The sequence below is a fragment of the Panthera leo genome, chromosome F2, assembly GCF_018350215.1.
Source record: "Panthera leo isolate Ple1 chromosome F2, P.leo_Ple1_pat1.1, whole genome shotgun sequence".
NCBI classification, from domain to species: domain Eukaryota; kingdom Metazoa; phylum Chordata; class Mammalia; order Carnivora; family Felidae; genus Panthera; species Panthera leo.
The window spans coordinates 1,467,974-1,492,516 of NC_056695.1; positions in this window are offsets into that span (position 1 = coordinate 1,467,974).

A 24,543-nucleotide genomic window follows, 5' to 3' on the forward strand; every position below is an offset into this window, starting at 1 on the left:
ATGTTATATCTTCTTGCTGGATTGATCTGTTTATCATTATGTAATGCCCCTTTTAGTCTTCTATTACAGTCTTCATTTTAAAGAGTATTTTGTCTGATATGAATATAGCTACATCAGCTTTATATTTCTATTTGCATGGATATCTTTTTCCACCTTGTACTTTCAATTTATCTGTATCTTTACTTTTGAAGTGAGTCTCCTGTAGGCAGTATATAGATGTATCTTAAAAAAAAAATCCATTCACCTGTTCTGTGTTTTTGATTTGACAATTTAGTCCATTTAATTTAAGGTAATTGTTGCTAAATATGTACTTATTGCCATTTTGTTAATTGCTTTCTGGTTGTTTTTGTAGTTCTTCTCTATTCATTTCTCCTTTTTTTCTCTTCCCTTGTGATTTGATGACTTTTTAAGCTTTATGTCTAGATTTCTTTCTCTTTTTGTGTGTATTTACTATAATTTTTTCTTTGTGGTTACCATGAGGTTCACACATACAATCCTATGTATATAACAATCTATTTTTAGTCGATAGCAACATACATTTGAACACATTCCAAATTACATTTTTACTTTCCTCCCCCATGTTCTATGTTCTTGATGTCAAATTTTACATCTTTTTATTTTATGTATCTCTTAGCTAATTATTGTAGCTTCAGTTAACTTTACTACTTATGTCTTTTAACCATCATAGTACCTTTATAAGTGATCAATCTACCACTTTTACTATATATTTAACTTTTCCAATGACATTTTTACTTTTGTATGTTTCCTTGTTATTAGTGCCATTTCTTCAGCTTAAAGAAGAGTCGTTAACATTTCTTATAAGACCAGTTTGGTAGTGATGAACTCCTTTAGCTTTTGCTTGTCTGGAACACTTTTTATCTCTTCTCCAATTGTGAAAGATGACTTTGCTGGGTTTTCTTGGAAGTGTTTTCCTTTCAGCACTTTGAATATGTCATGCCACTCCCTTCTGGCCTGCAGAGTTTCTGCTAACAAACCTGATAGGCTTATGGGGTTTCTCTTGTACATAACAATTTGTTTTTCTCTTGCTGCTTTTAAGGTTCTTTCTTTAGCTTTTGACACTTTGATTTTAATGTATCTTGGTGTGGGTCTCTTTGGGTTTATCTTATTTATATTTCTCTAAGCTTCTTGGACCTGGATGTCTGTTTCCCTTCCTAGGTTAGGGAAGTTTTCAGTGTTTATTTCTTCAATTAATCTTTCCGTCCCTTTATTTCTCTCTTCTTCTGGGGCACCTATAATGTGAATGCTTCATGCTGTGTTGTCCTATAGGTCTCTTTAGTTATCTTCATTTTTAAAAACTATTTCTTGTTTTTTTTTTCTTTTCTGTCTGGTTAAGTTCCATTGCTTTGTCTTCCAGCTTACTGACTTGTTCTTCTGCTTCATCCAGCCTGCTGTTGAACCCCTCTAATGCATTTTTCAGCTCTGTGACTTAATGTTTGGTACTCTCTTATGTTTCCTATCCCTTTGTTGAAGTTTTCATTGTGTTCATCCATTCTTCTGAGTTCAGTGAGCATCTATTTTTTTTTTAAGTTTATTTATTCATTGGGAGAGAGAGAGCATGAGAAGGGCAGAGAGAAAGGGAGAGAGAGAGAATCCTAAGCAGGCTCTGCAGTGGCAATATGGAGCCCAATGCAGGGCTCAAACTCATGAACCCTGAGATCATGACCTAAGCCGAAGTCAAGAGTCGGACGCTTAACTGACTGAGCCACCCAGACACCCCCAGTGAGCATCTTTATGGCCATTATTTTGAATTTTTTCATCAGGTAAATTACTTATCTTTATATTATTAAGGTCTCTGAAGTTTTGTTTCATTCTTTTGTTAGGAACGTGTTTCTCTGTTTCCTCATTTTACTTGACTCTGTGTTTTATTTCTGTGTATTAGGGTGAAACAGCTACTTACCTCAGTCTTGAAGGAGTGGCCTCACATAGGTGATGAAGCTTCTCCTTTAATCTTGCCTTAAGCCTCGGTTGCCTCTCAAACCTTTGAGATTGTCTGAGCCCCTTGATTTATTCTTTGTATGTCCCCATTAGTGAGAGTGTGTTAAGACCCGTCAGTGTTCCAAAGGAAGGGATTTCACGTAGTGCCTCGTTTCAGGCTCATTGGGAGCTAGGTCCTCAGGCCTCAGTGTTTATAGTATGCAAATATATACAGTGTCATGGGGCTGCAATGGTAATCCTTGCTGGCTTCCAGACCGGGAGATCTGGAGGTGTCCCCTGGGTAAAAGTTGCAAAAATCTCCCTAAAGGCTCTTTTCTGGGACGGCTTGTCAAGCTGTAGTCGGGCCAAGCGGGCATGCAAACATGGTGTCCACCTTCTTATATTCCTTGGGAGTGTCTCTTTGGCCTCTAGATGTGAGGAAAGCTTGAAGCCTTTCCCTTGGGCTGAAGCTCCAGGCCAATAAGCCTTTTTCATGGCAAAATGGGGTGGTTTTTTGTCTGTCTGTGCAGGGCCCTGGGGATGCTGGCCTGCCAAGAGTGCTTTGTTCCTGATTGTTACCTGCTCGTGGAGCTCAGGAACACCGACCTTCTTGGCCACTAAGGCCAGGAAATCAAGGGGCATCCTCCGAGTGGATTGTGCCCTTCCGTGGCTTTGGCGAGGCGGCTGGAGAACGTGGGAGGTGGGCACACCTGCCAGCTTTAGAAAGGCAGCGGGCAAGCGTCTTGACCGTGTGCCCCCGGAGGTGCCAGGAATGTAGTGGCAGCAACAGGGTGCCACCGCCGCTCCTGTCCACCAGTCCCAGTCGGGGAGGGGAGGAGGGCGCACCTGTCTGTGCGCTCCAGCACAGCAAGACAGAGGGTTAGCGCCGTGACTGCTTGTCCCTGCCCGTCTCAACAAGGGTGCCACACTCGAGCTCGCCAACTTGTGCTGGCAGGGTCGGGAGAGAGTGCAAAGACTGTCCCTTGCCTTTCCAGCAGGTGCTTTTTGGTCAGAAAGTGTATCTCCTTCACATACAGTCCTCTTGCTTCTCACACTGCTGTTTCTTTGCTAGGTCTCGGGGCAAGTGAGACTGCATGTGAGCTCTTTAAAAGGGGAATCTCAGTTCCTCATAGCGCTTCGGGTCCCTCGGATGCCAGCCCTGTTGGTTTTCTAAACCACACACTTTCAGAACTCGTCTCTTCAGGGTAGATCCCCAGGACGTGGGTACCTTTTTGAAGCACCAAGCCCTCACTTCAGAGAGAAGTGCTGGGCTAGTGAGATTCCCTCTCTCTATTGTTCATTGCCATGCCAGGGATGGGGTTTCTGGTGAGGCCGTGTCTCTCTTACCTGTCTCAATGTGGTCTTTTTACCATTTTTTGTGGAGAAGCAATATATCCAGTTTTCAGATATTTTTCGGAGGCAGATGGTCCACTTGTCGTTGTAGATTTGGTGTATCTATGGAAGGATGTGAGTCCAGGATCTTCCTGCACCACCACCTTTCAGAAGTCCCCCCAAATAGGCATTCTTTTTTTTTTTTTTAATTTTTTTAACGTTTATTCATTTTTGAGACAGAGACAGAGCATGAACGGGGGAGGGGCAGAGAGAGGGAGACACAGAATCTGAAACAGGGTCCAGGCTCTGAGCTGTCAGCACAGAGCCCGACGCGGGGCTCGAACTCACGGACCGCGAGATCGTGACTTGAGCTGAAGTCGGCCACTCAACCGAGTGAGCCACCCAGGCGCCCCTGAATATGCATTCTTAAGTGTGCCTGTAACATTCTCCAGGAGAATCCACATGCTGGGCCAGAAAATACAGCTCAGTAAAAGTAAAAGGATTGAACTTTTACAAAGTGTACTCTTTTGTCACAACGGAGTGGAGTATGGAATTAATAACAAAAAGAAATTTGGGAAATTTAAAAATACGTGGAAATTAAACAAGATGCCAGTAAAGAACTCATGGATCAAAGGAGAAATCAGAGGGAAATGAAAAAAATACTTAAGGATGAATGGAAATGAAGACACAACACGTCAAACCTTATGGAATGCAGCTAAGGCAGTGCTTCGCATAAATTCTTACGTTCAAAAAGAAGAAAGATCTCAGACCAACAACTTAAGACACACAAAAGAAGAGAGAACGAAATCCAAAGTAGAAGCATCAACACGTTCAATTAGGGCAAGAAGCCAAACCGAAAGTAACAAACCTTTATTCACTTGTTGTGACAGTTCAGGCAAGAGGCAAAAGAGAAAGGTCCTGGCCTTCCAGTGTTCCAATATGCTCCAAGGAGCTTATTAAATGAAGGTGAAGTGACAGATGGGAGGCATGGTCTCACGGCCTAGGAGCTCCCCGCTCCTTGCCAAAGATGCCTGAACTTTTATGACCCTGATGAGACCAGAGGGATAAAGAAGGGGAAGGTCTAGGAGTGAAAAAGTACAAGTCAGCATGGAGAAAATGCTTCGGCCTACTCTGTCCCCACCCCCAAAAGAAGGCCTCTTCACAGAGGCACAGGGCTAGGAATGCAGATATCCATGTGAGCATAGTTGGCTCAAGTAGCCTAACTCCTTCCCTGCAAGTCCTTCCAGAGACCGCAACATCTTGGCTGTGCCCCAAGCCTGGTGTGGGGAGGCAGCTTCCCCCATGACCATGCAGGTAAAGCTTTGTCAGGCTTCAAAAATGGCGCACAAGATTTTGGCCTGAACTCCTCAGAAGAAAGGAAATAATGTGGATTACAGTGCAAATTAATGACATGGAGAACAGAAAAATAAGAGAAAAAAAGCAACGAAACCCAATGTTGGCTCTTTGGAAGATTCACAAAATTGACATACCAGTAGCTAGATTCACCCAGAAAAAAGGAAAACTAAAATCACTAAAGCCATGGATATGTGTGCCTGCAACCAAAGATGGGCTATTTGGGCCTAACATGATCTCTGGTATCCTGTCCTGGGTCTTTTTTTTTTTTTTTTCGCTATTTTATAGACTTAGTTTATTGTGAAAAGAATACTTAACATGAAACCAATCCTCTTAACATAATTTTAACTGTACAATGTGATATTGAATATAAGTAGAATGTTTTACAGCAGATTTATAGAGCTTAGTATCTTGCTTAAATGAAACTTTGGGTTTACATGGTCTTGGTGTCATATCTATAAAATAATTTCCAAGGTCAAGGTCAAATTCAAAAGATTTTGCCCTGTTTTCCTCTAGGAGATTTACAATTTCTGGTGTTTCATGTAAATCTTTTAAAAGTTTTTTTTTAAATTTACATCCACATTAGTTAGCATATAGTGCAAAAATGATTTTAGGAGTAGATTCCTTAGTGCCCCTTCCCCATTTAGCCCATCCCCCCTCCCATAACCCCTCCAGTAACCCTCAGTTTGTTCTCCATATTTATGAGTCTCTTCTGAATTGTCCCCCTCTCTGTTTTTATATTTTTGTTTCCTTTATCTTATGTTCATCTGTTTTGTCTCTTAAAGTCCTCATATGAGTGAAGTCAGATGATTTTTGTCTTTCTCTGACTAATTTCACTTAGCATAGTATCTTCCGTTCCATCCATGTAGTTGTAAATGACAAGATTTCATTCTTTTTGATTGCTGAGCAATACTCCGTTGTATATATAGACCACATCATCCATTCATCCATCGATGGACATTTGGGCTCTTTCCATACTTTGGCTCTCGTTGATAGTCCTGCTATAACCATTGGGATGCATGTGTCCCTTCGAAACAGCATACCTGTATGTATCCCTTGGATAAATACCTAGTAGTGCAATTGCTGGGTTGTAGAGTAGTTCTATTTTTAGCTTTTTGAGGATCCTCCATGCTGTTTTCCAGAGTGGCTGCACCAGCTTTCATTCCCAGTGTCTTGGGTCTTAATCTCCCTGTGGGAGGAAGGCTCTCCCCTTTCAGGTCCTTCTTTTGAGCTTTGGGAGGCCGTCTATCTCTTACCTTACAGAATCATTTTCTTCTGATTGATTTTATGGCTTTGGTTCCTGGAGAACTTGTTTCTCCGTGGTCTATTTCTTTCACCTAGAATTGATTTCCTAATCAGTTATAAGGGGTTAATTTTATCCTTGGGGTATAGGTTACTTCTGCCCCCAGATAGTCTCACTATTGGTCTGCTGACCTTCATGACAATCACTTTTATTCCAGAAGACTGTCTTGCACATAAGGCCCTGTTAAAGTTCACAGAGGATTTCTGTGTTTTGCTATTCTAACTCTCTGCTCCTTTGAAACCCTAAAAATTTGTGGTTCCAGTAAGATGATGGTGGCTGGGGGGCTGTAGTTCATAGCTCATCAGCTAAGCGGAGATGAGTAGTGTACTCTGAGCCTCGTGAAACCTCAGACTTGTCCAACTCAGTTTGTAGTTTTAGCCCCTTCTCTAGGTTATTTTAGCTGACTCATTTCAACTTTCTCTTTCTCAATTTACAGAGTCTTCCATAACTTGTAGCTACTGAGTGAAAACATGCCTCAACAACAAAAATATTTTCCATCAATAGAAAGATATTGAGCACTCCCTCAGAGAAGGTATTCTAGGCCAAGTGAGGTAGCAGGCCATGAATAAAAGGAAGTTAGGTGGAGAACCTTGTTTCTATATCTATACCTACATACAAAATTTTGATGTCAGTAGACTGTAATAAATTATGTGTTTATAATAAAATAGAGATGTATGTATAAGTTATATAGATATAATGCAATACCTAGAACAGCAACTAAAAGAATTAAATAAACAAATATACCCCAAACTACTATAGATAAATCAGAATAGAATACTAAAAATCAAGTAACCTATAGGAAGGCAAGCAAATAAAACAAAGAAACAAAACAAAGAGAACAAATAGAAAAAAATAATAAATGGCACATTTAAGCTCTATCATATCAACAACTTAAGTCTAAAAGGTCTAAGTATATGAATAAACACACAGAAATTGTCATAGTGGATAAAAATATCCTGGCCCTTGGCCAGGATATGCTATGTATAAGAAACTAACTTTCAATTCAGTGACATAAGTATGTTAAAGTAAAATGATTGGAAAAGTATGGCATGCCAACATTAACAAAAGAAAACAGAAATGTTCTGTAATGTATACTTTGGGACAAAAAATTTATCATGGAAAAAGAAGGACATTACAGGATAAAACAATTAATCCGTAATGAAGACATGGCAATCCTGAATGCATCCAACAGCACAGCTGAAAGAATTTGCTGCAAAAACTGTCACATAGAACTCTTCAGATTATAGTTGGAGACTACAACATTAAATACTCAACAATTGGTAGAACCACTAGACAGAAAAGCAACAAGATATAGAACTCAGTATTATCAAACAACAGGATCTAATTGACATTTATAGAATGCTCTATCCAACCACAGTAGAATACACATTCTTTTCATGTACCCATGAAACATTCACCCAAACAGACCATATTCTGGGTCATAAAAGAAATCTTAACGAATTTAAAAACAATTGAAATCTGAACACAATGGAATCAAACTAAAAATGAAAAAGAGAAAACTGGAAGTTTCCAACTACCTATAAACTAATGGACACACTTGAAATAATCCAGAGGTCAATGAGGAAGTCTCAATGGCAATCAAATAATATATTGAACTGAATAAAATGAAAGTAAAACTTAGCAAAATTGGGACGATGCAGCTAAAGTAGTGCTGGGAGGCAACTTCACAGCATTAAAGTGCTTACATTAAAAAAGAAGAGAAGTCCAAATTAACAATCTAAGCTCCCTCCTCAAGAGCCTAGGAAAGGAAGAGCACAGAAAACCCAAAACAAGTGTAAGAAAAGAAATAACAAAGGGGTGCCTGGGTGGCTGGGTCGGTTAAGTGCCCGACTTTGGCTCAGGTCATGATCTCGCTGTCCCTGAGTTCGAGCCCCAAGTCGGGCTCTGTGCTGACAGCTCAGAGCCTGGAGCCTGCTTCAGATTCTGTGTCTCCCTCTCTCTCTGACCCTCCCCCATTCATACTCTGTCTCTCTGTGTCTCAAAAATAAATAAACGTTAAAAAGTTTTTTTGAAAAAAAAAAAGAAAAGAAATAACAAAGATAAAGGATGTCAATGAAGTTGAAAACAGAAAAACAATAGAGAAAATCCATGAAACAAAATGTTGGTTTTCTGAAAAAAAAAAAAAAAAAAAATCAGTGAAATTGATTAACCAAGACTGAGAAAGACACAAAGAAGAAAAGATACAAATTTCTAATGTAAGAAATGAAGCAGAGGATAATAGTACAGAATCTGAAGACATAAAAAAAATTAATAAGGAAATTCAAATAACAATTCTACACATCTAAATCCAACAATTTAGATGACATAGACCAATTCCTTGAAAAAGACAACTCATTCAACATGAAATAGGTAATTTGAATAACCCCATAACTGTTAAGGAAATTGCACAAAGAAGTCTTTAACTACATGTAGTTTCACTGGAGAGTTACACTAAACATTTAGAGAAGATTTAACATCATTCTACATAATCTCCTCTGGAAAAATAAAAGGAGAGGGAACACTTGCCAAAGTATTCTATGAGATCTGTGTCATTATCATACCCAAACCAACAACAGTACAAGAAAAGAAAACTACAGACTAATAGCCCTTGTGGACACAGATGTCACAATTCTGAGCAAAATATTAGCAACATATCAAAAGAATTATACACAGTGAGTGAATGTGGCATATCCCAAAGATGAAAAGTTGATTCAACATTAAAAATCAACCAATGTAATCTACCATATCAACAGATTAAAGAAGAAAAATAATGTGATTATACCAATTGATCAGAAAAACATTCAATAGAATTCAATACCCATTCATTACAGAAAAAAAAAAAAAACCTCTCAGAAAAGTAGAAATAGAGGGGAACTTCCTCTACCTGATAAGAAACATCTAAAAAAACCCCACAGCTTAAATTACACTTAGTGGTGAAAGAGTAATTGCTTTCCCCTTAAGATCAGGAGAAAGGCAAGGGTGTGCATTTTAGCCAGTGATATTCAGCATAATTCTGGATGTTCTAGCCAATGCAGTAAGGTGAGAAAATGTTATAAAAGCATTGAGGTATGAAAGGAAGAAATAAAACTTCATATGCTGACAGCATGTTTGGCTACACAGAATAACTTAGAACTAACAAGTAGTTGAGGAAAGTTACAGGATACAAGATACACCTCTATCCAAATTAAAATATACAATATCAATTATAGTTGTTCCAAAGAAGATGAAATATATAGTAATAAATTTAATAAAACACACAATATTTGCATTCTGAAAACTACAAAATTCTGAAGAAACTGAAGATCCAAATTAGAAGAAGTTAGGGATCTGAATAATGGAGATGTATACCATGTTCAAGGATTGGAAGGGTCAGCATTGTAACAATGCTGGTTCTTCCTAAGTTCATATACAGGTTTAGTGCAACTCCTATTAAAATATCCACAATATTTTTGTAGATGTAAGCATGATTATCCTAAAATTTATATGTAAAGGCAGAAGAGCTAGAATAGTAGAACCGTCTGGGAAGGTAAAAATACAGCGTGAGGTGTCAGTCTACCTGCTTTCAAGACTAATATTCCAGTAATTAATACTGAGTGGTGTTGACAGATGGGTATACAAGTAAATCGGACAGAATAGAGAATCCAGAGAGAAAACTCACAAGAGCAAGGCCAGCTGATTTTTGATGAAGATACAAACACAGTTCAGTAGAAGGATGAATAGTGCTAGGGTATTCGATAACCATTGGCAAAAAACATAAACTTTGATTTAAACCTCACATGTTATACAAAAATCAACACGAGATGGATCACAGATTTAAAAGTGTAGACACTTTAGAAGATAAAATAGGGTAAAATTTTCAAGCTATAGGCTTTCAAGAAATCTTAGATATGACATCAAAATCATGAACAATAAAATTTTTAAAATGATACATGGGACTCAAATTAAAATCCTTTACTTTGCAGAAGAACTTGTTGAGACGATTAAAAAAAGCTAAAGCCTAGAGAAAACATTTGAAAACCACATATCTGACAAAGATCTCATATCTGGAATTTATGAAGTACTTTCGAAATTCAATAGTAGAAAAATAATCCATTTGGCAAGTTGGCAAAATACATAGACATTCACAGAAAATGACACGCAGGTGTCAAAGGAGCACATGAAAAGATATTCAACATCTCTAGCTATTAAGGACACACAAGATAAGATATCACTTTATACCTATTAGAACAACGAAGATTAAAAAAAATACTGGCAATACTAAATGCTGTTGTAGATGTAGAGAAATTGATTCTTTCATATATTGCTGGTGGGAATGTAAAATGGTACAGATACTCTAGGAAGTAATTTGGTACTTTGTTAAACAAACAAACAAACAAACAAACACATCATATACTTACCATGTAACCCATCAATTACACTGCTGGGCATTTATCTCAGAGACATAAAAACCGCCAACACCAAAACCTGTACGTGATTGTACTTAGTAACTGTATTTGTAATAGCCCCGAACCAAAAATACTGAAAATATCCCTAATAGATGATGGCTAAGTAAACTGCAGTATATCCATACCATGGAATGCAATTCAACAATAAAATGGAATGAATTGATGATTCTGGCAACATTCTGGGTCGATCTTCAGAGAATTATATGTTAGAGTATAGAATATAGAATGCTGTTGGAATATATAGAATTATATTATTATGAATAATAAGAGCAAATATCAAAGGTACACATGCTGCATAATTCCACTCATGGACCATTCTCAAAATGACAAAATTACAGTAATAGAAAATAGATTAGTGGCTGCCAGGGATTAAGGATGGTGAGGGGAGGAGTAGGTATGATTATAAAGTGTAACACAAAGGAGGCCTTTACAGTGATGGCGCAGTTCTGCATCTTGCCTGAGGTGGTGGTTGCTAGAGTCTGCACATCTGACAAAATAGCATAAAACTAGCACCCCCATTGCACCAACGCTGCTTTTCTGGCTTTGATTTCATGCTATGCTTCTGTAGGATGTAACCACTGGGGATAGCCGGGTGAAGGGTTCACGGAACCTCTTTATACTATCCCTGCAAATTCTTACAAATCTATAATTATTTCAAATAAAATGTTTTTTTTCAGTGTATTTGGTAGTCTCTAAAACAGCCTCCTAATCTCTGCCTCCTGTTTTCATACCCTTTGTAATTTCCTCCCTTTGAATGTAGGCTGGATTTAGTGGTTTACTTCTAATCAACAACATACAGCAGAAATGATGGGATGCCTTTCCTGATATTAGGTTATAGAAAGGTGGCTGCCTTTCTGGGGACCCATTGTTATTCTCTCTTTCTCCCTTTGGGGAACAAACTGCCTTATTGTGAGCAATTCTGTGGAGAGGTCCATGTGGCAAGGGAATGACATCTCTAACAACCAAAAAGGACCTGTGGTCTTCCAATGGCCACAAGAGGCAATCTTGAGATTCAACCCCCCAGTTAACCTGTGAGTTGGCTGTAGCTGTGGCAACGCCTTGGTGACCTTGTGAGGGGCTCTGAGCCTGAGGGGTTCAGGAGTACTTTGTTTCCTAACCCACAGAAACTGTAAGACATTACATGTCTGTTGTTTTACGCTACCAAAAAAGATAAAACTAAAAATAAAGGTGGTAAGGTGAACATTTTCATACAATGTTTCTTCTTTGACTGTTGATATGGTAGATTACATTGGCTGGTGTTTGAATATTGAACCAGCCTTGCAGTCCTGAAATAAACTTGACTTGGGACATGTATAGATCTAGATCTATCTGAATTTTATTTGCTAATATCTGATTAAGAATGTTTGCATCTAGGAGCGTCTGGGTGTCTCAGGCGGTTAAGCGTCCTACTTCGGCTCAGGTCACGATCTCATGGTTTCTGAGTTTGAGCCCCGCGTCGAGCTCTATGCTGACAGCTCAGAGCCTGGAGCCTGCTTCCGATTCTGTCTCATTCTCTCTCTGCCCCTCCCCCACTCGTGCTTTGTCATCTCTGTCTCTCGAAAACAAATACATGTAAAATGAAAAATTAAAAAAAAAGGAATTTATGCATCTATATTCATGAGTGATATCGGTCAATGTTTTTCTTTTTTGTACTGTATCTGGTTTTGTTATCAGGATTATACTACCTTTATAAATGAGATGGGAAGTGTTCTCTATTTTCGATTTTCTGGAACAGATTATGTATACTGGTGTTAAACTTTAAACATTTGGTATAATTCTTTGGGGAAAACATTTGCTAAAAAATGTCATTTTTGGAAGTTATAAATTATGAATTCAAATCTCCACATGTAGAGTTGATGAAATGATCTATTTCATACTGAGTGAATTGTGATATTTACTTTTTAAGAAATTGGTACATTTTATCTGTGTTGTCAATTTTACACTTGCAGAGGTGTTCATAGCAAGACATTTCATGCTCATGGATTGGAAGAACAAATATTGTTAAAATGTGTTCACTACCCAGGGATGCCTGGGCGGCTCAGTTGGTTAAACATCTGACTGGCTTAGGTCATGATCTCATGGTCTGTGGGTTCAAGCCCCATGTCGGGCTTGGTGCTGACAGCTCAGAGCCTGGAGCCTGCTTTGGATTCTGTGTCTCCCTCACTCTCTGACCCTCCCCCCACTCATGCTCTGTCTCTCTCTGTTCTCAAAAATAAACATTAAAAAATTAAAAAAAATGTGTATACTATCCAAATCAATCTACAGATTTTAATGCAAACCCTATCAAATACCAACAGCATTTTTCACACAGCTAAACAATCCTAAAATTCATGTGGAACAACAAAAGACCCCATATAGCCAAGCAACCACAGAAAAGAACAACAAAGCTGGAGGCATCACAATTCCAGATTTTAAGTTATCATACAAAGCAGTAATAAATAAAACAGTATAGTACTGGCATAAGAATAGACACATAGATCAATGGAATAGATTAAAAAAGCCATACGTAAACTCACAATTGTATGGTCAATTAATCTTTGACAAAGGAGGAAAGAATACACAATGGGGAAAAGTAAGTATCCGTAACAAATGGCATTGGGAAAACTGGACAGCCCCATGCAAAAGTATGAAACTGGACCACTTTCTTCCACATGCACAAAAAATAAACTGAAAATGGATTAAAGACCTAAATGTGAGACCTGAAACCATAACAATCTTTAAGAAGAGGACAGGCAGTAATGTCTCTGACATTGGCCACAGCAACATTTTTCTAGATATGTCTCCTGAGGCAAGGGAAATAAAAGCAAAAATAATCAATTGGGATTACATCAAAATAAAAGGTTTCTGCACAGTGAGGGAAACAATCAACAAAATTGAAAGCCAACCTACTGAATGGGAGAAGCTATTTGCAAATGACACATTTAATAAAGGATTAGTATCCAAAATATATAAAGAACTTAAACAACACCTAAAAAACAAAAAATCCAATTTAAAAATGAGCACAAGACATAAACAGACATTTCTCCAGAGAAGACATTCAGATGGCCAACAGACACATGAAAAGATACTCCGCATCACTCATCATCAGGGAAATGCAAATCAAAACTACAATGAGATATTTATTACCTCATAACCTGTCAGAATGGCTAAAATAAAAAATACAAGAAACAACAGGTGTCGGTGAAGATGTGGAGAAAGAGAAACCCTCTTGCACTGTTGGTGGGAATGCAAACTGGTGCAGCCACTCTGGAAAAGAGTATGGAGATTCCTCATAAAGTTAAAAATAGAACTATCCTATGAACCAGGAATCTGGCTACTGAGTATTTACCCAAAGAATACAAAAGCACTAATTCAACAGGATACATGCACTCCTATGTTTATAGTAGTATTATTTACAATAGCCAAATTGTGGAAGCAGCCTAAGGATACATTGACAGATGAACGGATAAAGAAGATAATATTCCACACAATGGAATATTATTCAGGCATTAAAAAGAATGAAATCTTGCCATTTACAATGACACAGACATAGCTAGAGAGTATAAGGCTAAGTGAAACAAATTACTCAGAGAAAGACAAATACTATATGATTTCACTCCTATGTGGAATTTAAGAAACAAAACAAATGAGCAAGGAAAAGAAAAGAGATAATCCAAGAAATCGGCTCTTAACACTAGAGAACAAACTGATGGTTACCAGAGGAGAAGTGAGGTGGGGGGGATGAGGAATAGGGGGTGGGGTTAAAAGAGTATATGTATCATGATGAACATAAAATATAAAATACACATAAATATATATAAAATACAAGGAACATAAAATATGATAAAGAGAAATGCCCAATAAACCTGTCTTAGCCCAAAACAACAACAACAACAACAACAACAACAAACCAAAAAACAAAAACAAAAACAAACACAAACACAAACACAAAATAGAGTTCTTCATAGCGTTACTTGGGAAGTGTTCCCTCTCTTCTAAATTTTCTGTAAGTCTATGGTAAAATTTATCTCTTAATGACCTAGGCCTGGAATTATCTTTTTTAGAGATTTAAATTACATATTCAGTTTATCTCATAGCTGTACAATTATTTAAGTTCTCTTCTTGGTAGTTTGTGTTTCCCAGGAATTTCTTATACGTTTAATTTACAAGTATAAAGTTGTTAGCAGTATTCCCTTAGCATCCTACAGAATGTTTGGTGATTTCACCTGATTTTTTCTTAATGTTGGTGACTTGTGTCTTCTGCCTTTCTACCATTGTCAACTTGCTTATAAATTTGTCAATTTCACTGACTTCCCCCCCCCCAAATAACCAACTTTCCCCCCATGAATTGTTTTTTTGTTTTCAATTTCATTGACTTCAGTCTTTATTATTTCCTTTGTTTTGCTTGCTTTTAGTTTCTTTTGCTTTGCTTTTCCTTCTTTGTGAAGTTGAAAATTAGATTTTTGATTTGAGATCCATCTTATTAATATTTTAGCTGCATCCCATAAATTTTGATGTTATGCCTTCATTTTTATTCATCGGCTCTTTTAAAAAATGTGCATTCTGTTGCCATTGGATGGAGGGTTCTATAAATGTCAGATCTTATTGGTTGATGGTGGTGTTGGGTTGCTTTATATCCTTGTTGATTTTCTGTCTAGTAGTTCTATCAATTTCTGAGAGTGGGTGTTGTGGTCCTCAAGTTTAATTTGTTTATTTCTCCTTTCACCTGTGCTAGTTGGAGCTCTGGTATTTCACGTGTACAAAATTAGAATTGCTATATATTCTTGAAGGATTGATGAATGTCCCCCTTTTACCCTAGTAATTGTCTTTGCCAGGAAATCTACTTTATTGGATATTAATATATCCACTGCTGCTTTTTAAAAATTCATGTTCCATAATGTACCTTTTCCTATCCTTTTACTTTAAATCTAGCTATGTGTTATGTTTCCGGTGAGTTTGTTGTAGACAATATATATTGGGGTCTTGTATTTTTTTTTTTTAATTAAACCACCGTGTTAACCTGTGTGCTTTTATTGGTATACTTGGATCATTTACATTTAAAGTAATTATTGTCATGGTAGGGCTTAGGCCTGATTTTTTAAAAATTTCTTTCCTGTTTATTCTGTTTCATATTTTTTCTTTTTATTTCTTTCTTTCCTGTGTTTAACCTGAACAGATTTTTAGAATTCCATTTTGATTTCTTCCTAATATTTTGAGGATATTACTTTGTAGAGTGTCCTTTCTGATTGTTCTATGTATCATCATATATATGTAACATCACAGTTTACTGGTGTTAATATTTCTCACTTTAAATGAAGTGTTGACCATGCTTTGAGCTAGGTCCCTTTTCTCTCCCTCATTTTTAAATATAATTGTCTTAAGTATTTCCTTTACATATATTAGCATCATATCAAATGGTGTTATAAATTTTGCCTCAACCATAAAATATGATTCATGTAACTCATCACAGAATAGCCCATTATGCTTACTTGTATTTTTACTCTTTTCATTGCTCTTTTTGTTCTGAAATTTTTAACTTTCTCTTATTATAACTTTCTTATGTTTCTAGAACTTCATGTGCCAGTCTTTTAGGATAGGTCTGCTGTAACAAATTGTCTTAGTTTTCCTTTGTCTGAGACTTTCTCTATTTCCTCTTCATTCCTCAAGGCTGGTTTGTTCAGATATAGGATTCACAACGGAGAGTTCTTTCCTCTTAGCGCTTGAAAATTGTGCTACTTCTTTCTGGCCCCCACGGTTTCAAATGAGAAATCTGCTGTCATATGAATGTTCTTTTATAAGTAATGTGTCATTTTACATTTTTTTCTTTGCCTTTAACTTTCATAAATTCAGTTATGATGTGCCTTGGTGTGGATTTCTTTGGGTGTATCACATTTAGATTTCTTTCAGTCTCTTGTAGGTTTATGTATTTTATCAAGTTTGGAAAGTTTTTAGTCCTATACTCTTTTCTCCTCTCCTTTGGGACTTTGAAAATGTGAATATTCGATCCTTTATTATCCCACAGATTCTTCATACTCTGTTCATTTTTAAGTCTATTTCCTTCCTGCTGTTCAGACTGAGTCAGTTTTATTGGTCTGTCTTCAAGTTCACTGAGTGTATCATCTATTGTCACTGCTCAACTATTGAGTTCATGAAGTAGTTTTAAAATTTTAGCTATTGTGGTTTTCCATTTTGTTCTTTTTTTCACTTAATTTCCATTCTGTTCTTTTTCTTTTTTAAAATGTTTTTATTTATCTATTCTGAGAAAGTGTGCGCTCACATGAATGGGGGAGGGGCAGAGAGAGAGAGAGAGAGAGAGAGAGGGAGAGGGAGAATCCTAAGCTGTCTGCCCTCACTCAAGGCTCACCTGAGCTGAAATCAGGAGTAAGATGCTTAACAGACTGAGGTACCTCTGCGCCCCCATTTTGTTCTTTCTCATTTCTTTACTGAGATTTTCTGTTGTTGCATTTGTTTTGAAATAACATTGAAACGTTTTTATGGTACGTGGCTTAAAATATATGTCTAACAATTCCAACTTTTAATTCAGCTCTGTTTTTGTGTCAGCTACTTATCTTTTTCATTGAAGTTTTAGTTCTATCAGCTCTTATGATGATGAGTAATTTTTTATTGTATCCTGGACATTTTTTTATTATATTAGGAGATTCTTAAACTATTTAAATCTTCTGCTTTAGCGGATCATTACTTTATTTATTTAATGTTTATTTTTGAGGGAGAGAGATAGAGTATGAGCAGGGGAGGGGCAGAGAGAGAGGGAGACACAGAATCTGAAGCAGCTCCAGGCTCTGAACTGTCAGCACAGAGCCCAACGTGTGGCTTAAACCCGTGAACTGAGAGATCATGACGTGAGTTGAAGTCGGACGCTTGACTGACTGAGCCACCCATTATCCTATTTCAATTTAGCCCATAGATGCTGACTCTTTTGTTGACTCTAGTTCCAATATTAATTTGGTTTTCAGACTTTTGCAGTGCTGTTCTGGTCTGATGAATTCTCCCGACACTTCTGGGGCTTCCTTTCCATCTCAGTGGGTGTTGCTTATGGGAATGGACAGAATGTCTCGGGTTGCCTCGTGTTGCTGGCCCACATTCTGTCACTGGGGGGCAGAAGCTCAGAAGCCAGGAGACCGAGGTGTCCTACGCGGTTGTCGGAGGGCAGGGCAACGGAGGGCTCTGCTCAGCGGGGCCTGCAGGTAGACTGGCCTGGCTGCTAGGGCCCAGGTCACAGAGAGGAAGTTGGGGCTTCCCTCCAGGACTCTGCTGGGTTTCCTCTTTCCCATCCCTTTGGCTAGAAAGTAAAGGTTAGAAAAGGTTTGTTGTTGTTTAGGGCTGCTGACAGTTCTGATTGGCAGGCTCCTCAGACCCCTTAGTCTGAGGTCTACGCAGACAGAAACCCAGCAAACCACGCTGCTTTGCCTCGGGTCTTGAAGTCTCTAGTCAGCTCATCTCCTTCTTTCCAGGCTTTTGAGATTGTTTTCATTCACTGTGTGTTTGTCATGTCCCGAGTTATTTAGCTGTACTTAGAGGAGCTAAGCAGAGAAAAGTGGGTATACACCATCTTGTTCCAGACCCAGGAGGCTTAAGTGGAGTTCGAAATGTGGACGTTTCCTTTGTGCTTGTGACGAAGTGCAAGAACTGCAGCTACAACTCTAGTCTGAGCTCAGAAATACACACCTGCTGCGCCTTGGGTGGGGGTGGGGTCTCGTCTGCTGTTTTAGATTTTAGCAGCACAGAAAGCGTATGAAGAATCCTGACATTACTTTTGATGCAGACAATGTTAGCTGCTCATGAAAGGACTTGATCACATTGTAAATATTGTGTATAAGCACTGTTTCTGTCCTACAAGTTTCGCTTGAATTTATTAAGAAATATTCTCAAATCTGTAGCGCGTGCCAATTTCCAGAGCTAGTTAGTGCTTGATTATAGTGGTCGGGGATGGTTCTTCCAACCATTTGAAACCACAGACACACAAAAACATTCTTAGCTTGAGCCATCAGAAAATAGGCAGAAGGCCTGCGTTTGTCTCTTTCTGCTGCATAACTTTTCCCAGTGGTATGCTGGTAAATATTTCACAGTTAGATCTCTGGAGACCAGAAGCCTGGAGACCAGGTTTATAGAGTTTGCTGGGTTTTGTGGTGGAAACACCCCCACCATGGCTGATCTCAAGTACCAGTGTGATGTCACGCAATGAGTTGTTCTGAAAACGTGTGCTTAGGGGCGCCTGGGTGGCTCAGTCGGTTAAGCGGCCGACTTCGGCTCAGGTCATGATCTCGCGGTCCGTGAGTTCGAGCCCCGCGTCGGGCTCTGTGCTGACAGCTCAGAGCCTGGAGCCTGTTTCAGATTCTGTGTCTCCCTCTCGCTGACCCTCCCCTGTTCATGCTCTGTCTCTCTCTGTCTCAAAAATAAATAAAACGTTAAAAAAAAAAACACACACAAAAAAAACGTGTGCTTAACAGGCTCTCTCGAGCTGGGGCTGGCAGCCTGCAGCAAACCATTGATGGAAGAGACCTTCAGAGACCCACTAAGGAGACCTTAGCTTCTATGCCACACACGCTGAATACCTGCAGCGGGCATCATATTTTGATACTTGTTCGCTTAGACTCGCTCTCACCTTTATAAAACATGCACACATACAGAAAAGTGGCTTTCTGCACAATGTCATTGTGACAGAACAGAACAGAGGAAGAAATAAATCAGATTTTTACTTTCCTGCACTGGGCCTGAAAAACTGGTTTAACCAATCCCACTATTTTCCTCATAAGCAAATGTTTACTTTTGCAATGACAAACCCTGCACCCAGGTAGTTGTTAATGCCACACGTTAAGCAATGTTTCTTTACGTTATTTACAGAGGCATTACCCTGGCTTGGGTCTCTGAAAACAAATGGCAAGTCTGGTTTTAGAGGTCTTTGTGGCAGCCTCTGTCGATATATCAAAGTGATAAAGAAATGTGCTTCTTTGCAAGTTAGCTACTCGGTCGGCTGCTTGCTTCCCTGCCCACGAATGGACACGTTTCCAACTGCACGGGCACCGGGGCCATGTCTCACGGAACATGCTGACTACAGCTGGCTCTTGTCCACTTTCTGGCCTCCCCTGCCCTCTGCCTCCTGTGGTACTGCAGCCTTTCGTCTACGGTACTGGCCACTTTGTAGCTCTGTGTTCTGCGGCCTCTGCTGTGTCCCCTCTGCCCCGGCCTACCCTCGGGGGTATGGAACACTACCAGGACCCATGCCTCCCTACCCGAATCAAAACAGTGGCTGGTATCTCCTGCCATTGGAGCCACCATGGCAAAGAAATGAAACCAGAGTGAGGGGTCTCTTTTACCTTGAGACCAGTTCCAGTGGGGGAGGGGTGTTTCCCTGCACCAACAAGCAGTTCTCAGACAGGAATTCAGCTTAATTCTGACACTTTCTACCTGGGGACTTTCTTTCCACAGGTTAAGGACTCAGTCCTTCAAGACTGCCCCCTACCCACTACTTCAGATGCCAGCCACAAGCCCCACGTTGTTACCTGGGCTACGATTGACCAACAGGCTGTAAGTCAGAGGTTTCCAGGTCATCCTGCCTAGATTTGAGTAACGTGCTGGAGCGGCTCACAGAACTCCGAGAAACATCTTACTAGATCATTTGTTTATTACAAAAAGATACAACTCAGGAAGAGCCGATGGAGGGGGACAAGGTATGGGGAAGGGGTGTGGGGCTCCCTCTCACCTCCATGTGTTCACCAGCCCCAGAGCCTCTGAATCCAGGCCTCTTGGGCTTTACGGAGGCTTCATTAAGCAGGCAGAATTGATTAGATCATTAGCTGCTGGCATCTGATCCCAATGTCCAGCCCCTCTCCTCCCCCTGGACATGGTGGGGGGGGTGGGGGCGTAGGACTGAGGGTCCCAACCTGCTAATCACATAATTGGCTTTACCTGAAACCAGCCCACATCCTTAGATGCCTTCCAGAAGCCGTCTCATTAACGTAACAAAACCACCTTTATCACTCTCAACACTTAGGAAATTCTCAGCATTTTGGGAGCTGGGAGCCAGGAACTGTGGATGAAGCCCAAATATATTTTCTTATATATATCTGAATGATCAAACATATATTTCTTATAAATCAGAGTATCGCAGGGCCAAAGACCTGATGGGCACTCTGCTTCAAATGCAGCTGCATTGTTAATCGAGAGCTCTTGTCTCCTCGGGTAATCTTGGGATGGTAGAATTTCTGGGAACAAGCAGGGCAGTGGGACAGTCAGGGTCCTCAGGGCAACTGCTGACCTCTGTCGCTCACAAGGCCTACCTGAAGTTTGGCATGAAGTCGGTAAAGTTGTCCCCTTTGCCTCATTTGTGGAGCTGTCAGTCACATGGGGTCAAAACACAGCTTAGTCCTGGAAACAAGGGGCTTGCATTTCTCCCCTGGGCCTCCCACTGACTCCGGAGTCTGTCCGCTCTTCTATTTTGGGGAATGGGACCCAGCCCCATCTGTGGGAGAGGCGTTTAAAAGCATTCTGCTGAATCCCTTTGTTATCACTCTTCATAAAGCCGAGGGACTATGCGTGGTGTGGGTGGAAGGGCACGGACAATGGCAGAGCAGGACCAGGGTCGCGGGGGTAGGTGGTGCGTGATGCCATCCCGTTCAGAGCCACCATGCTCTTTCGGGGGGTTGGTGACTGAAATTTATGATTGGAGGCTCCTTTGTTTTTCTTTTTCTTTTTTTTTAAGTTTCAAAAGTTTTATTTTTTTTTAATTTAATTTTTATTTTTTAAAATTTACATCCAAATTAGTTAGCATCTAGAGCCACAATGATTTCAGGAGTAGATTCCTTGAGCCCCTTCCCCATTTAGCCCATCCCCCCTCCCACAACCCCTCCAGTGACCCTCAGTTTGTTCTCCATATTTATGAGTCTCTTCTGTTTTGTCCCCTCCCTGTCTTTATATTATTTTTGTCTCCCTTCCCTTATGTTCATCTGTTTTGTCTCTTCAAGTCCTCATCTGAGTGAAGTCATATGATTTTTGTCTTTCTCTCACTGACTAATTTCACTTAGCATAATACCTTCCAGTTCCAACCACATAGTTGCAAATGGCAAGATTTCATTCTTTTTGATTGCCGAGTTAATACTCCATTGTATATATAGACCACATCTTCTTTATCCATTCATCCATCGATGGACATTTGGGCTCTTTCCATACTTTGACTATTGTTGATAGTGCTGTTCTAAACAGGGGGGTGCATGTATCCCTTCAAAACAGCACACCTGTATCCCGTGGATAAATGCCTAGTAGTGCAATTGCTGGGCCGTAGGGTAGTTCTATTTTTAGTTTTTTGAGGACCCTCCATACTGTTTTCCAGAGTGGCTGCACCAGCTTGCATTGCCACCAACAATGCAAAAGAGATCCTCTTTCTCCGCATCCTCGCCAACATATGCTGTTGCCTGACTTGTTAATGTGAGCCATTCTGACAGGTGTGAGGTGGTATCTCAGTGTGATTTTGATTTGTATTTCCCTGATGATGAGTGATGTGGAGCATTTTTTCATGTGTCGGTTGGCCATCTGAATGTCTTCTTTGGAGAAGTGTCTATTCATGTCTTTTGCCCATTTCTGTACTGGATTATTTATTTTTTGGGTGTTGAGTCTGATAAGTTCTTTATAGATTTTGGATACTAACCCTTTATCTGATATGTCATTTGCAATTATTTTCTCCTATTCTGTTGGCTGCCTTTTAGTTTTTCTGATTGTTTCCTCCTTTTTTTTTTCCTTATGGATGCATTGCTTGTGGAAAAGGAACCTTCCCAGAGAAAAGTGCAAAACTCCTTAAGAAGTTACCAGTGATTTAAATGCTTAATTGTGGTTCATTCATCATGTCCTTTTCAGAAGACTAGGGGCCAGCAATAATTTTATAAGAGGACTACATGATGCTCAGGACATTCATTGGGAGGACGTAGATGTGCCCACGGGATCCTTGTTTTCAAAGAATGTAGTTTTTATTCTAATTGAAACATATCCCGACTCAGTCGGGTCACAACCTCTCTCTAAAGCACAAAAGCAGAATGGGACTTGGCTGGCAAAAGAAAAAGAAATTTGCTTTCTGAGAGATGTCCAATCACCAGTGTCTTCAACACCTTCTATAGTTTCTTTCATATTACTGGATGTGGAGATTTCTGACTCAGAACAACATTCTAGGGCATTATATGATCTTATGTTATCAAAGGGAGATCGTCCTCAGTGCGAGCTTGGGGAGAGACAGCTAGCTTCTGCTGAGCACCTACTTTGAAGTGGGAACTTGTCTAAAGTTCTGTTAAACCTCATTCTCTTAGTCAGCTTGGGCTGTTCTAACAAATACCACAGACTGGGTGGCTTACACAACAAATATTTATGTTTCAGTTCTGGAGGCCGGAAGTCCAAGATCAAGGCTCTGGCTAACTGCATTTGCAGTGAGGGCCCACTTCTGGCTTGCACACAGCCACCTTCTCCCTGTGTCCTCACGCAGCCTCTCCTTGGTTCACAGGGAAGCAGAGATCCTCTCTCTTCCTTTTCTTAGAAGCCAGCAATCCTACCGGATTGGAACCCCACCTTTATGACTTCATTTAACCTCAGTATCTCTAAAAGTCCTTTCTCCAAACACAGTCACTTTGGGAGTTAGGGCTTCAACATACGAATTTTGGAGGACATGATTCAGTTCATAGCACCCACTTTGACTCAAGGTAGAGTGTGTTTAAGATAATGAAACAGTTGAGGAAGAGGAAACTGAGGCCACAGAGGTGAAGCAACCAACAAAGAAGCGGCTCGTAGACTCTGGAGTGCCGGCTGGCAGGATCCAGATGCACTCTCTTGGTGAGGATGCCGAGGCCCAGACACTGGGCTCTTTTCGGAGGATGGGCACGGTGAGGGCTGCATCCCGTCTGTCTGGGCTGAGCCCGAAAGCTTCCTGGAGAAGGGCAGGCACGTAGTGCTTCTCCTCTGTAGGTGTTTGGCAACTTGAAAAGCAAAATTCTGAAAACGCTGAGAGTTCCCTCTGAAATTCACGGCCCCGTTGTGCGCTCCATGGTCCTGAGAGAAGAACAGAGGCTCTAACAAGTGAATGATGCGGGCGAACTCCTGAGAACTTGTGACGGAACCACGGTGCCCGCTCAGGTGACCAGTCGCACCCCTGTCACCTGCGCTAAGTTATTCTCTATCCTACCTGTTCTCAGGGGAGTCGGAGCAGAGCTGTCAAAACCTTGCCGAGGCCAGTGAAGCCTTTCCTTTCAGTCACCCATTTAGCATTTGCTCATTAAATATTTGTTAGTACCTACAGGGTGTGGGGCCTGCGGGTGCTGGAGGTAAGGAGAGGAGCAGAACAAAGCTGCAAGCCGATTGCCAGCGCTCGGTCTCCTTCCCAGGAGGCAGGACGTGCAGGGGCCCGGTTACCTGAGGCTTTTGGACAGCCCTGCTGTTGTTTATCCTTACTTGGTCTTCTTTGACTCTTATTTAATGTACTTCATTTCATTTCACTTCATTTAGTTTAGGACAAATGTGGAAGGCCGTGCTGCCAGGGCAGGTAGTGCCACAGAAGAAGCGAATTATAAGGCCCAAGTGGTCTTACGCTGGCAGACGAAACACGGTTAATCGGGCACGCATGTCAGGACGCCCGTGGTCATCCCTGTGCTGTATGATAATCAGGCATAAATGGTCAGCAGGGAACCAAAGTAACTGTGATCAGCACGACTTTTACACAGACACGTGTTTTATTTTATTAGGCCTCTAGCCCTCAGCTCTGGTGTCGCTCTAGCTTTCCCGGTAGTGTGTGTGGGGGACAGAGCTCTTCATCCAGTGTGTTCCATCCGCGGGGCCTTCCTGCGCCCATGGCCCTGCTCCAGGTCCCTTCGGCACCTGCTTACTTTCACCAGGATTCCCACGTTCTCCCCCCTCCTCCCTCCAGGCACCTTTGCCCCAGTCCTGAGACCCACGCTCTCCCCCTCCTCCCTCCAGGCACCTTTGCCCCTGTCCTGAGACCAGTGCCGTAGGAGGAGACTGGGATCTGCAGGGCGTGGGGTCCGTCTCCCAGCGGGAGAAACCAAGTCGGGGAGGAGCGAGATGGCAAATCCACATCCCCTGGACAGCCCTGGGTGCAGGGGTGGGAGGGCGGCCACGAGCTAGGGTGAGGGCTGGATGGTGAGGGCAGGCGGAGAGGAGCGCAGTCCCTGAGCCTGTGCCTCTTTC